At 42.8% G+C, this 14,487-nt stretch overlaps 1 protein-coding gene across 15 annotated transcripts in view; it reads right to left on the bottom strand.

Moving 5' to 3' along the window:
- The window catches only part of ST3GAL4 (ST3 beta-galactoside alpha-2,3-sialyltransferase 4), a 215,895-nt gene that overhangs the window by 115,389 nt on the left and 86,019 nt on the right, over window positions 1-14,487 (bottom strand). For 2 of the 15 annotated variants that reach the window (XM_061592939.1, XM_061592940.1), the window contains exons 2-3: window positions 12,198-12,336; window positions 6,943-7,022 (exon numbers count right to left, since the gene is read on the bottom strand). The exons of 6 other annotated variants lie outside the window; for them this stretch is intronic. The gene's annotated coding sequence lies outside the window, so the exon portion shown is untranslated. 7 more of the 15 variants (XM_061592934.1, XM_061592941.1, XM_061592933.1 and 4 more) reach the window with 6 other exon arrangements.

The following is a 14,487-nucleotide window of genomic DNA, read 5'->3' as shown; positions in this document are numbered from 1 at the left end:
AGCCAGCATGGTTAGTGATCAGGGGTGATGAGAACTGTGGGCACCACGTTGGAGGAAGCTGATCTACACTAACAAAGCTTATTTTTTCTTTCCACATACATCCTAGTCTTGTGAATGATGATTCATTATTAGTAGAAGTAGGAGTACTAAGAGTAGTAGTGGTTCCAGGCTATGGTCTGAAGGCACACAAAGCCAGCATCCTGCTGAAGCTAAGCAGTGTCAGGTCTGGTCAGTGCCTGGATGGACTGCTAAGCCGCCTTGGATTTCTCTCATGAAAAGAATGGTGGGGTATAAATGTAATAAATAAATAATAAATAGTAGTGGTGGTGGTGGTGGTATTCATTGGATTTATATCGCTCCCTTCCTCCTGAAAGAGCCCAGGGTGGCAGGTCAACGCTGGGATACGAAGATCAGCATTCTCTCTCTCACTCATTCATTCTCTCTCTCACTCATTCATTCTCTCTCTCACTCATTCATTCTCTCTCTCACTCATTCATTCTCTCTCTCACGCACACACCCTGCCAAGCTCTGTCTTCTGAAAAGCAGTACAAGGATAAGTCATGAGCCTGACCCTGACATTTACAAACCGTGTTTACCCAGACGGACAGATAGGGGCAGAGTCCTGAATCGCTTAGACAGATTAAAAGGGAGGGAACACAGCAGAGAAACCTGGAACCTTGAACAGACTTTTAAAGAGCATTCCAAACAATTACAAGGCCGAGTCAAAGCAGACCAAAGGCAACACGTCTCCGTTTACAGAATTTCTCAGCCTTGAGTCCAGATTGAAACATCCAGTTAGTTCGAGTGCAGACAAACCAAATAGGCGTCCTCGCAATTCCTGCGTTACACCACCAGCCTGGTGCCTTCCAGCCTGTTTTGGAGTTCAACTTCCCTCAGTGCTGGATGTTGTAGTCCAAACCATTGGGCAGTCACTGGGTTGGGAAAGACCAAGTGAAAGAGAGAAGGACCAAGAAGATAGGAAGCTAGAGACCATCAGGAAGTTGGGGGAAGGAGTTTTAAGGCCGCTACAAGAAGCTGAGGCAGGGCAGTGTAGTGGCACAGAGACAGCTACAAATCAGTAAGTCTCAAGCAGGGAATCATAGAATCGTAAAGCTGGAAGGGGCCTATGAGAGCATCAAGTCCAACCCACCGGGCTCAATGCAGGAATCCAAATTGAAGCATAGCCGACAGGTGGCAGCCGCCTCTTAAATGACTGCAGTGTAGGACAGCCCACCACCTCCATGGTCGTACCACTAACAGTTAGGAAGTTTTTCTTGATGTTCAGCTGAAATCTGGATTCCTGTAACTGGAGCCCATTATTCCATGTCCTGCACTCTGAGATGATCGAGAAGAGATCCCAGCCCTCCTCTGTGTGGCAACCTTTCAAGTACTTGAAGAGGTCTATCATATCTCCCCTCAGTCTTCTCTTCTCCAGGCTAAACATGCCCAGTTCTTTCAGTCTCTCCTCACAGAGCTTTGTTTCCAGTCTCCTGATCATCCTTGCTGCCCTTCTCTGAACCTGTTCCACTTTGTCTGCATCTTTCATAAAGTGCGGTGTCCAGAACTGGACGCAGGACTCAAGGTGAAGCCTAACCAGTGCTGAATAGAGGGGAACTAATACTTCACGCAACTATACTTCTGTTAATGCAGCCTAAAATAGCATTTGCCTTTTTTGCAGCCACATTGCACTGTTGGCTCATTTTCAGCTTGTGATCAACAACAGTTCCAAGATACTTCTCGCATGTAGTATTGCTGAGCCAAGCATCCTCCATCTTATAACTGTGCATTTGGTTTATTTTTCCTAAGTGTAGAACTTTGCACTTCTGCCTGTTAAATTTCATTTTGTTGTTTTCAGCACAATGCTCTAGCATATCAAGATCCCTTTGAATTTTGTTTCTGTCTCCCAGGGTATTCCTCCCAATTTTGTATCATCTGCAAATTTGATAAGCCCTGTACCTCCTCATCCAAGTCGTTAATAAAAGTGTTGAAGAGCACTGGGCCCAGGACTGGCTCCTGCAGTACCCCACTTGTTATCTCCCCCCAATTTGATAAGGAACCATTGATAAGCACTCTGAGAACGATTCTGTAGCTAACTTTGGATCCAACTGATAGTTGTTCCACCCAGCCCACATTTAGCTAGCTTGCTAATTAGAATATCAAGTGGCATTTTGTCAAAAGCTGCACTGAAGTTGAGATATATTATGTGCACAGCATTGCCACAGTCTATTAAGGAGGGAAGGACCATAACTCAGTGGCAGAGCATCCGCTTTGTACCCAGAAAGTCCCAGGTTCAATGCACAGCATCTCCAGACAGAGCTGAGAGAGACTCTGCCTGAAACCTTGGAGAGCCACTGCCAGTCCGTGTACAGACAGTCTTGAGTTAGATGAACCAACAGTCTGACTCAGTATACGGCAGCTTCCCATATTCCTCTATGCCATAAACTCACTAGATGGCCTTAGGCAAGTGCTCTTTCTCAGCTTCGGACATACACACCCTTGCAGTAAAAGGGGCGAGTATGTAATAACATTGACTTAAAACAAGATTGTTAGAAGAATTACAACTAGATAATGATTGTGAAGTGCTCTGAACACTATAAAATGTACGTGTTCAGAATCATTACATTTTACGAAGCAGATGCAGGAATGGAAAGCTGTTCTGGGATACTAATGAGTAACGAAAGAGAAATCTGGTGCAGAACTCAATGGCCAGATTGCTGACTGGGGCAAAACGGTCCAAGCATATGAAACCAATTCTGGCAAGACTGCACTGTCTATCAATTCGTTCCAGGCTCAATTCAAAGTGCTGTGTTTATATGCCTGACAGGCACCACACTGGCAACCCCTGAATGCAACCACAGTTGTTGTTCAGCTTAACTCAGTTCACAGAACTAGGTTCCAACTAAGCCATCAGTGTCCACTTGCATGAACTCGGAGACTGTCTGTCTACCTGGCTGAGTTCAAATTTGCTGCATTAAACTAATTCACAATGATCAGATCCTAATTTTTCATGTATCCAATCCCTTTGTGTCAGTGGTTTAACATATTTCCACTCAAGTGCTACAGTTAAGTGCACTGCTGTCAGGATATAAAAGATTAATTTCTTACAGCTACAGTCACTGATATAACATGATAGCATTGGTAATGGGTTACACTGATTCAGGAGGGGGTTTGCATGGAATCCCCTGTGTAGCTCACATTTTGTTCTGCGTCTGTTCCTCAAAATACATCTACATAGTTTGGCCTGTTTCACAGGCCAAAGACTTTTCAGGCTTCCAAAGGGACAAAATAATATAACTGAATTGTTTTACCAGTTAGCGGTTCCACTCATGCAGTACAGCCCCTTACCAGATCAAATGCCCAGAGCTCTCCAGCTCCTCACAGATCCATCTGCTTCTTGTTATAGGAGCTGTCTTAAGGGTAGCATCCAGCAGAGGGCTCTGACTCACTCAGCACCAACGGAAAGGAAGTGGGGAGTATACTTTTTCCCTCCGGCTTAGATTTGTCTGATCCTTTGACGTTGACAGATGCTCCAATGAGTTTCAGGTGTATTTCATATGTTTAAAACAATGGCTTGACACAAAAAAGGGCCTTGCTGCATAAATATAATTACAGCTATGTATCTTCGGAAATAACTTCCCATAAATCAGTGTCAGTGACACCCAACTAAAGTTGCTGCTTATTACTACCACTACTTACTAAACAGTGTGAAACTTCCCAATGTCAAATTACCTCCATGGAATGACACTGCAGCTGACTGTATGTAATTACTTTTACTTTTCATGGGCAGCTATATAAGTAACCTATTTGTCCTTTATGGAGCAATTTGCATAAACAATAGAGTAAAGGAATTCTAACAAAGTTGGTAAAAGGTAAATGGACTGCCTTCAAGTCGATTCCGACTTATGGCGTTCATATGAATAGGGTTTTCAGGGTAAGCAGTACATGTAGAAATATATAAGAAGTCCTAAGGCCAGAGCTGCTGGTTTTGTGGTGCCATGTGCACAAAATCTGGCACAAAATTTGAATTGGATCTCAAATGTTTTTAAAGTTTCTAGTCCTCAGGATTAGAGAGCAATGCGTTTTGATTTCTTTATTTTTCACAAAATGTGCTCAGAAAAATGGGCCAAGTTTCTGCAAAAGCTCTTGTACTCAATGAGTACAACTTTCAAGCTCTAGTAATCTCTCAAAGTTCCTTTCTAGAACATTAGCCACAGTTCCTTACCTAGAGAATCCAGCTAATGTCATATGAAAATCCATGATGTCTAGGCAATAGATGTGTAATGTTGAAGGACCTTGGGAAAATTCAGAGTTTCCCCAACCCCCTTACTACTTGTTCTAAGCAGAGAAGCTGTTCCGCCCAAGAGAGAGAAGCAAAGTCAACTGCAAACAAAAGGGGGATGCAATCTCTCTGCTTGCAGAGGCCCATTGTGACATAAAGAGGCTTGCAGTAGTTCAGAACAGAAAGAGGAGCATCCAGGAACTAAGAGATCACAAGTGCAGGAAAGGATATAATCACCATCCATCATAGTGATGGGCCCTTTATTTAGCTTCACTTAATTCATATTTTTTTGTATGCTTTTCATACAGTCACCTGCCATGAGCCTAAGAAGAATGGGATGGATTTATACTAAAATAAAGTATTATGTTCCACATTTTTAAAAAATAATAAGCCACAGGGCTGCCACCTTCATTACCACAATTAAGGATAAAACAACACCCACTGCAAAGAACTGCAAACCTTATTTCTAAGTGCAGGTTCAAAATATGGCCGTAGCGTTGAACAAGACAGAAGGCCAAGAGGGTAGTGGGGAAGACAGGGCCCTTTGGTTCTTAACACATCAGCTGGTCCAGTAAACAAGAGGCAAGAACAGAAGGTTATTCCGCAAAGAAGAAAGTAACCTGGATGTGGCCAGGATAATCCTTTAAAAATGCAAGGATCAGTTAGATTAAAGTCACTAGCAGCAAAGGAACCTTTTATTGTTTAAAAAACCAAGAACTATAGAATTCCTTAGTGAGGGTAACATTCTCCCTGGATTGAGCATATCATGGGATGCTGATGCTTTCAACAGGACAAGGAGCTTCATGACAGAAATGTGTGCATTTGTAGTGGAACACATGAGAGCACATGACTCCAGCTCTCCTTTGCTCAGCAAAACTAGGTGTGCAGGCAGGGTCACAACGCAGAGGAAACGCCCTTCATCTCAAGAACAACGCTGGGAGGCAGCGAGGGGGGGCAGGAAGAAAGGAGAACAAAAGTTGAGTGAGGAGCATGAATTCAGGGCAAGGCACAGAGCCATCACTTTCTTTGAGAAACTCTCCAAACCTCGAAAGGAAGATGTTATATAAGGGATGCTCTAGACTGGGGTTTTTTGATTGCTTGTTTTCTTGCAGGTCTATTCTGCAACATGTCATTGACACAACCATAGTGCACTAATGGTGGATTTGTACTGGACCTTCCACACTTCATTCCACTTTACTATTTGTCTTGCACTGCTTCCCCAAATGTTACCACATTACTGCTGTCTGGAGGGGCTCTCTTGCAATATAGCGCAACAAAAGCGGGACAAAAATTAAATCAGAACATTTGTAGTATAAAAAGCAACAGGATTTCAGCAGGAAGTTATAGGACATGCACTGATTGGAAATGAAACTGTCAGTCCGCCCTGAAACCTTTGCAGGTGCAAACAGTCTTGAAAGCAGAATCACATGTAGCCATCCTGAAACCTATCATGAGCAGATATCATCATCAGTGCACACTAACGATGACATCGGGAAGGGCCCTAAGACAAGTGGGAGTGGTGACAAAATGTTGCAATATGAAGTACAGTGTAGGCATTCCTGTCATTCCATGCCATGCCCCTGCCCATTTTCTGTGTTGCTTCCCTACCGTCAGTCACTCAGCCAGCATGTCTTCATTAGGGCTTTTCCTCTCCTCTTAAAAACATAGAAACCTGCCTTATACTTAAATCAATGGTGCATCTAGCTCAGTGTTGTCTACACTGACTGGCAGAAGCTCTCCAGGGTTTCAGACAGCGAGTCTCTCCAAACCCTGCCTGGAGATGCTGGGGGATGAACTTGGAGCCTTCTGCATGCAAAGCAGATACTCTACCACCGAGCTATGGCCCTGCCCCTTCTCACACTCAGATTGACAGTCTGAACATTGTAAACAGAGGGGTTTATATGGAAGTGTACAAAGATTTAAAGAGAGAAAAGCGTCCCTAGAAGTAGAGAAAAACAAGGCAGCTGAGCTATCTGCCAGAAAAACAGTCACAGGGTAATAAGAAAAGCTTACTCAGTCAAAGAGAAGATCCTCAAATGTTGTTGTTTTCAGAATGTAGGTTTGGTAGCCTTTTAAAAGGGGGGGCTGGAAGTGGAACAGAACATTCCAAGGAAAAATCCTGAGGCAGCTCTCTCATCAGCTATGACACGGGTGGGTTTAATTCACTTTACAGACTTATTAGAGTGACTGTTCCGCCAATTACTCCAACATCCAAACCTGATCTAGGTTAAGGGGTTGCCAGTCCACTTTGTTCTTACGATGTTTCCCAACGTGTCCCACCAACCTTGATCTGCCCTCAGCCAGCCCCCACCTGCCCTGCCTTCTTGCTTAGAACTAGTCAGGAAGTGGCTCTGCCTGTCTTTTATTATTATTTATTTATTTATTTATTAGATTTATATCCCACCCTTCCTCCCAGTAGGAGCCCAGGACAGCAAACAAAAGCACTAAAAATACTCTAAAGGTAAAGGTGTCCCCGCACTTGTAGCGCGAGTCGTTTCCGACTCTTAGGGTGACGTCTTGCGACGTTTACTAGGCAGACCGTATATATGGGGTGGGATTGCCAGTTCCGTCCCCGGCCTTTCTTTACCCCCCAGCATATGCCGAGTACTCATTTTACCAACCACGGATGGATGGAAGGCTGAGTGGACCTCGACCCCTTTTACCAGAGATTCGACTTCCTCCTTCCATTGGAATCGAACTCCGGCCGTGAGCAGAGCTTCAGCTGCGTTACCACAGCTTACCACTGTAAAACATCATAAAAACAAACTTTAAAATATAGTAAAACAAAACATTCTTAAAAACATATTAAAACATCTTTAAAAACATTTTTTTTAAAAAAGCTTTAAAAAGCATATTTTAAAAAACAAAAATGTATTAAAAAGCAACACAGATGCAGACTTGGATAAGGTCTCTACTTAAAAGGCTTGTTGAAAGAAAGGTCTTGAGTAGGCGTCAAAAAGATAACAGAGAAGGTGCCTGCCTAATATTTAAGGGGAGGGAATTCCAAAGGGTAGGTGCCACTACACTAAAGGTCTGTTTCCTATGTTGTGCAGAAAGGACCTCCTGTTAAGATGGTATCTGCTGGAGGCCCTCACCTGCAGACCGCAGTGATTGACTGGGTATATAAGGAATAAGATGGTCTTTCAGGTATCCTGGTCCCAAGCTGCATAGGGCTTTGTGCACCAAAACCACAACATTGAACTTAGCAAGGTAGCTAAAAGGCAGCCAGCACTGGTTCCCCCTACTGTTGGTCTCCCTTCCTTCCACCCTACCAGTCCCAACGGGTACTAGCCTCTTCTGTGAAAGGGTGGATACGTTTCCTAATCATTCTGTCCAACATATGATTCAGGGCCTATACAAGCTTCTATCACCCAAATGTCTTGTGTGTCAAGACAAGCCCCAACCCATTATGTCATGCTCAAAATATACATTTATAGTAATGTAGGAGCAGAATGGCATGAACATTCAGAGACAAAAATACTTTTTTTCCTTGGATTGTGGTACTACTTCTAACTTTGGTTCAATTGCTCTAGTACTGACAAGGAGTGGGAACAGAAATAACATTAAAAGCTATTTACATTTTTTAAATTTGCTTTTTTTAAAAATACCATTTATAAAACTAAAGCAATCAGCACGTCACCAACATGTGGCTTCTCTCCCCACCACCATCACCACTTCCCAAAGCAAATCTACAACATACACATTTCAGACTATTTGCATTTTAATAACATTAGAATGCCTGGTTGTTTACCCTGCAACGCCCCAGAATATTTAGAAGAGCAACTTCTAAATTTATAACCACTGCTTACACTAGCATGAGTTTTTATAACATTTTTTAAAGAAATAAAAGTTAAGAGCCTCTTAAGCCATTGCAACACAGAGAAATATTGCTTCCTGCTTCTGTATACATTACCACAGATTATGGGAGCCACGTCACATAAATATCAGGCAAATGGAGAAAAAAAATCCATCCTTTTACTCCTGATTCTGAGTGTCCAAAGGCAATTCAAGAGCATTAGCACCAAACTGTGTTACATTATCTCAAGAAAGTACCTTTAAAAATGGATGACTTTCACATCTGTGGTTTAGCAAAGACTGGCGTATTACAAGTTACAACTACTCTCTCTCTCTCTCTCATACACACACACACACTGTGTACAATCTACATCCACCAATCAAGCAATCACTGACTGAAAAGTTAGTTGTGACAGCAACTTTCTGAGAAATGCTGGACTCTGCCCAAGTGGTTGGACAGGTGGGCTGCCTTTAGAGCAAGTGGGGGGGACTGTAAAAACTGATAAAAACTGTAGCTCAGCAACATCTGGAGCTCCTCCATTCTGTTTTGGAGGAAAACAGCAACTTTCCTTACAAAACAGAAGCACAGGGAAGAACATGTCAGAAGCAGATAACAGAACCATCAAGAAAGAATACAGGCCATTTTCTCCCATCCTGGCACCCTCCAGATATTTGAGCTGCAAATCCCGTCAGCCTCAGCCAATGATGGCGTGTGTTGTAGTCCAAAACATCTGGAAAGCACCTGGTTGGAGAAGGCTGCCCAAGAGCTAGTGTACTGACCACTGATAACCCACAATGCAAGACTGTCATCCAGTCCAGCCCCTGCTGCGAAAATCCACCAGCACGAATCAACATCAACCCATGTAACTCCACAGAGTGCTCCAAGCAGGTGAACAGGTGCACTCCTCAACAGGTGCTGAGAAAGTTGTTCAATATGATAACACTGATGCAAGTCGAGTCACGCACTGTAAGGACACACACACACAACCCGCATAACTATAGCTACAGAAGGCCTGAACACAAGCAAGGCGACTGCTTTGGACTGAACTCACTCAGGCATTTGAAGGGCAAAGCAAGAGTTCACTGAGATTTGGGGATTCTTTACCTCCTTTTCTGAAATCGTAGTTTTACTTGAGGCAATGTTAGAAAGCAAGATTTTAGTTACACTTAATAAATTAGATTTTTTCTCTTCACTGGTTTTTTCTTATTGGTTCATATATTCATGGTATGAGGTATTGTTTTCTGTTCCCCCTCAATAGGTATTTTGCATCTATTTAAAACTGCTTGTACTGTAGCTTCAATTTAAAAACAAAACAAAACTGCATAAATCTCAAGATTATTGCCAATTAGATATATAGGAAAATATTCTAACACACACACACACAAACACACACACACAGATCCTGCACACACACCCCTCACAAAGAAATTGCTCCAAAACTGTTAAGAACAATCATTTCTTCACAAAAATGTGACCACGTGGGAATATTTGTTAGATACCTATTTCCAAAGAGGTAGTCATGTTAATTGCTTACAGCAAAACCACCGGAGAGTCTTCTGACATCTTAAAGACTACCAAATGTTATGATGGCACAATCTTTTATGAAACATAGTCCTCTGAACTCAAATGTATCTATGTGTATTTCCTCTGAACACATATGCACCTATCAACAGAGACTAAACATTAAACATCCGATGAAGCCAGCTCTAAAACTGCTCCTACTACAATAAATCTGTTAGTCTTTAAGGATGTCACAAGACTCTTGGCTAAATGCCAGAATGAGAGATTATTAAGAACTACAAGGGAGGGCAAATCAATTGACCACTGATAGATGCTACAATGTCACCATCATAAATGAAACTGCAACAGTTTATGACAATCATTGCCTTTATTTATCTGTTATGCAGCTACACAGCATGTAAAATAATCCTTTATAGTGTTCAGGTTTGTCAAGAGCCTTCAGAAAAGCAGTTAGAACAAAAGCCAGAGCAAATTGCAGTCACGTTGCATGCACACTCCCAGTCAACCAACAAACCGACAAATAGTGATCAAATTCCGCTACTAAGAGCAAAAAATCCCAAATCCCCCATTTAGAATCAAAGTATGCAAATCAACTACATTGGTCGGCAGTATGCTGACGATACCCAGCTCTATTTTTCCGTAACATCTGAATCGGGAGAGTCTGTGCAAGCCCTGGACCGGTGCTTGGACTCGGTGGTGGGCTAGATGAGGGCCAATAAACTGAGTCTGAATCCTAGCAAGACAGAGGCGCTGTGGGTTGGTGGTTCCCGAGTTCAGATAATTGGTCAGTTGCCTGCTTTGGATGGGGTCGTACTCCCTCTGAAAGAGCAGGTCCGTAGTCTGGGGGTGCTCCTGGATCCATCTTTGTCGCTAGAGGCCCAGGTGACCTCTGTGGCTAGGAGTGCCTTTTACCAGCATCGGCTGATAAGACAGCTGCGGCCGTTTCTGGACCGGGATAGCCTGACCACTGTTGTCCACACACTGGTAACCTCTAGGCTGGATTACTATAATGCGCTCTATGTGGGGCTGCCCTTGAGGTTGGTCCGGAAGCTGCAGCTAATGCAAAATGCAGCGGCAAGACTGCTCACTGGGGCAGGGTATCACCAATATGTCACCCCGCTACTGAAAGAACTGCACTGGCTGACCATTTGCTACCGGGACAAGTTCAAGGTTCTAGTTTTGGTGTACAAAGCCCTATGCAGCTCGGGACCAGGATACCTGAAAGACCATCTTATATACCCAGTCGATCACTGCACTCTGCAGGTGGGGGCCTCCTGCAAATATCTTATCAGGAGGTTCGTTCTGTACAATATAGGAAACGGACCTTTAGTATGGCGGCACCTACCCTGTGGAATTCCCTTCCCTTAAATATTAGGCAGGCATCACCTCTGTTAACTTTTCGGTGCCTTTTGAAGACTTTCCTCTTCCAACAAGCCTTTGAAGTTGAGACCTATCCCAGCCCTGTTAGACAGGGGTGTATTTTATCACGCTATTTGTTTAATCTGTACGCAGAACATATCATACGGAAAGCGGGATTGGACCAAGAGGAAGGAGGTGTGAAAATTGAGGGAGAAACATCAATAATTTAAGATATGCAGACGATACCATACTACTAGCAGAAACCAGTAATGATTTGAAATAAATGCTGGTGAAAGAAGAAAGCACAAAAGCAGGACTACAGCTGAACATCAAGAAAACTAAAGTAATGACAACAGCAGATTTATGTAACTTTAAAGTTGACGATGAGGACATAGATTATCAATACCGTGGCACAGTCATTAACCAAACTGGAGACAATAGTCAAGAAATCAGAAGAAGGTTGGAACGGGGAGGGCAGCTATGAGAGAACTAGAAAAGGTCCTCAAATGCAAAGATGTATCACTGAACACTAAAGCCAGGATCATTCAGACCATGCTATTCCCCATCTCTATGTATGGATGTGAAAGTTGGACAGTGAAAAAAGTGGATAAGAGAAAAATCAACGCATTTGAAATGTGGTGTTGGAGGAGTGCTTTGCGCATACCACGGACTGCGAAAAAGACAAATAATTGGTTGTTAGAACAAATTAAACCCGAACTGTCACTAGAAGCTAAAATGATGAAATTGAGGTTATCATACTTTGGACACATGGTAATCCCCATCCCCCTCCATCCAGTCCTCTGTAGTATAGTTTAAGTGATAAACATGTTTTTTTAGTTTAGAAGATAAATTTGTTAAGGATCTGTTGCCAACATTTCAAGGCGGATGGGTGGATGGTTACAGGGAGAAGGAGGAAAATAGATGTACTAGTCCGGAGATAGGGCGCTACAAGAAAGTTGGGCAAAGTCAGCAGTGGCCTGAATCACAGTGAGTTGAAGAAAGGGAGAAGACAAGGAGAACATATGTACAGCTAAGCAAAACTACGAAGGAGGTGTACGTGACTATAAAGATGTGAAATGGTCAAGCAAAGGGAAAATCCAAAGGGCAGAGGGAATTTCCAGGTTTGGAATCATAACAAGAGCTGTGATGGCTGCACAAGGGGGGGCAGGAATCAAAACTCACTACAATCAGGCCATATCTTTATTGGAACAAACCAAGAAGTCATGACATAGTGAAACCCACCTGTTGTCCTTAAGGCTGGAGATGGACGCCGCTAGCTGCTGGATTTTATATTTTCAAAAACAAGGCATCGGCAATTCTTTGCCTCTTTGTCCCAGCCGTCCTCGCACAATACTTGTGTTCACCGCCCAGAGAGCTATTGCTAGTTGAATGAATGAATGAATGAATAAATAAATAAATAAATAAATAAATAAACCTGTGTTAGCACCTAGTGGCGATTAATCCAATGAAGTCTGCTCTCTCCCTCCTACACTCTTTATCTTTACTGTTACTAAAAGCAGACTTAGTGACTTCAATGTCCAGCCAACTTGGTTAATATCCAATCTGCTGAGCATTTCTGGGGAACTCAAAGGCTTGCTGGCTATTTTGGTTGGTTCCAATGAAAGTGTTGCCCAACTTAGGTTTAGACTCAGACAGGGGAATTTTGCCAATCATGGCTTCTGCCATCAACTGCAGAACTGGGACAACCCTAAGGGGGCAAATGGGATCAGGAAGCATTGGGGAGGGGGCTGAATTGCCTATACTGCTTGGGACTGGCTATTAGGGCCATGCACAGAAAAATATTAATCCTGTCTAGCTGGCACATGGCTAGGGGTGTTGCATGAGGTCAAGCACCGCCCTTTGCCTCATCTCCAAAGCAGAGAATTGCTTTGTCTTGTTTTCTGAAGCTCTGGATGTTTTCCCCATTGACTACAATGGGAAAATCGACAAATGCCTACAAGGTTGCTTTTTTTTTAGCAGATTTCATTGACATTTACTGGCATTGGAGCATCTTCAAAGGGAAGGATGATCTCAGACAAATAAGTACAGCTGTTATTTGCACTAGGCACCTTTAAAATTTGGAGGTTCTTTAACAAAAGCTTTGATGTCCTTCACAGAGGTTTTGTGGGCAACTGACATGAACATGACATACAGTGTAGATGTGGTCTTATGTAGATCTGCAAAATTTCAGAAGGGCAGATGCAAGGATTAGAATTATTAATAAAAACAGTATTTGAGGCTTTGAAAACAATATACATTCTGTTTCTGCTCAATTTGCACCAAAGTCGCAAGTCTTTCTACATCTCTTCCAAAAGCTCTGTGACTGGAAGGAGAAGCACTGATTGGACACTAGAGCTGTCAGCCACAGAACTACACACACATAACCCTTTGTGCCAGGCATCAGAGAAAGCTGGGGGAGGATGTCCCAAAATGCATCAAACTAGTAAATAAATAAATAAACCTTAGAAGCCTTTCCAAGGTCCAAAGCCACAGAGTCAGCCTGCTTCATCTCAGATCACCTCACTTCCACTACAGCAAGGAATTCAAAGCCCTAGTAAAACATCCAATAGTTTTGGCTACCTCCAGTTTGTTTACAAAATGGGGTTTGACAAATTCAACAGAAATGCAGCAAGCTTCACATAATGCTTCAGAAGCAGCCCACACAAACACCGGAAAAGATTTCCCCTCAAATGCGACCTGCCAATTTTGTGTTCTTCCTCTGAAAACAGACACCCATGTGTTTTTGTTGAGGCAACAAAAGCAATTGTTATCCTTTGGGTACAGCCATTAACCTTGTCCTCTTACCATCTTCATCAACACACATCTCTGCGAGTATGCTGTGGGAGGGATGGTGGTTTGTCAAATTCCATCCCCACGTCCACAGGGGTGAGACAAGGCTGTATATTAGCCCCCCTTCTTTTCAATCTATACTTAAACGATCTCAATGTACATTGTCTTTCTGATGATTTTCACAATCCCAAGATTGAAGCTGTGTGTTGTCCGTTGTTGTTATACGCGGATGATGCTGTGACTCTTTCATACTCAAAGATAGGGCTTAAACGTACAATAAGGGCATTTATGGCCTATTGCATTGGGAATCAACTAACAATAAATTTTGATAAAACTAAAATTTTAGTTTTCTCAAAACGAAGAACTTCCCCGGTTTGGATAATCAATGGCCATCAAATTGCCCAAGTAGACCAATATAAATACCTTGGTGTTACTTTCCATTCTTCAATGAACTGGAGCACTCACATAAGATTGGCGGTAACGAGAGCAAGAAACTCTATAAAGAGTCTGCTTCAATACTTTTATTATAAAGGGGGACATTATGTGCCAGCGATTATCCAGATATTTAAAAACAAGATTATTCCCCAACTTCTATATGGAGTGCCAATCTGGATCCACTCTTTGGATTCCTCAGTTGAGGCTGTCCTCTCCATTTTGTTACGACGCCTTCTAGGACTCCCGAGATGTGTACCATCAGCGGCACTTAGGTTAGAATGTGGGTTTATTTCAATAGAATGCCAGG

Source organism: Rhineura floridana, chromosome 12 (genome assembly GCF_030035675.1).
Source record: "Rhineura floridana isolate rRhiFlo1 chromosome 12, rRhiFlo1.hap2, whole genome shotgun sequence".
NCBI lineage: Eukaryota > Metazoa > Chordata > Lepidosauria > Squamata > Rhineuridae > Rhineura > Rhineura floridana.
Note: the sequence above shows the minus strand (reverse complement) of the source record. Positions and strands in the feature narration are given on the sequence as shown.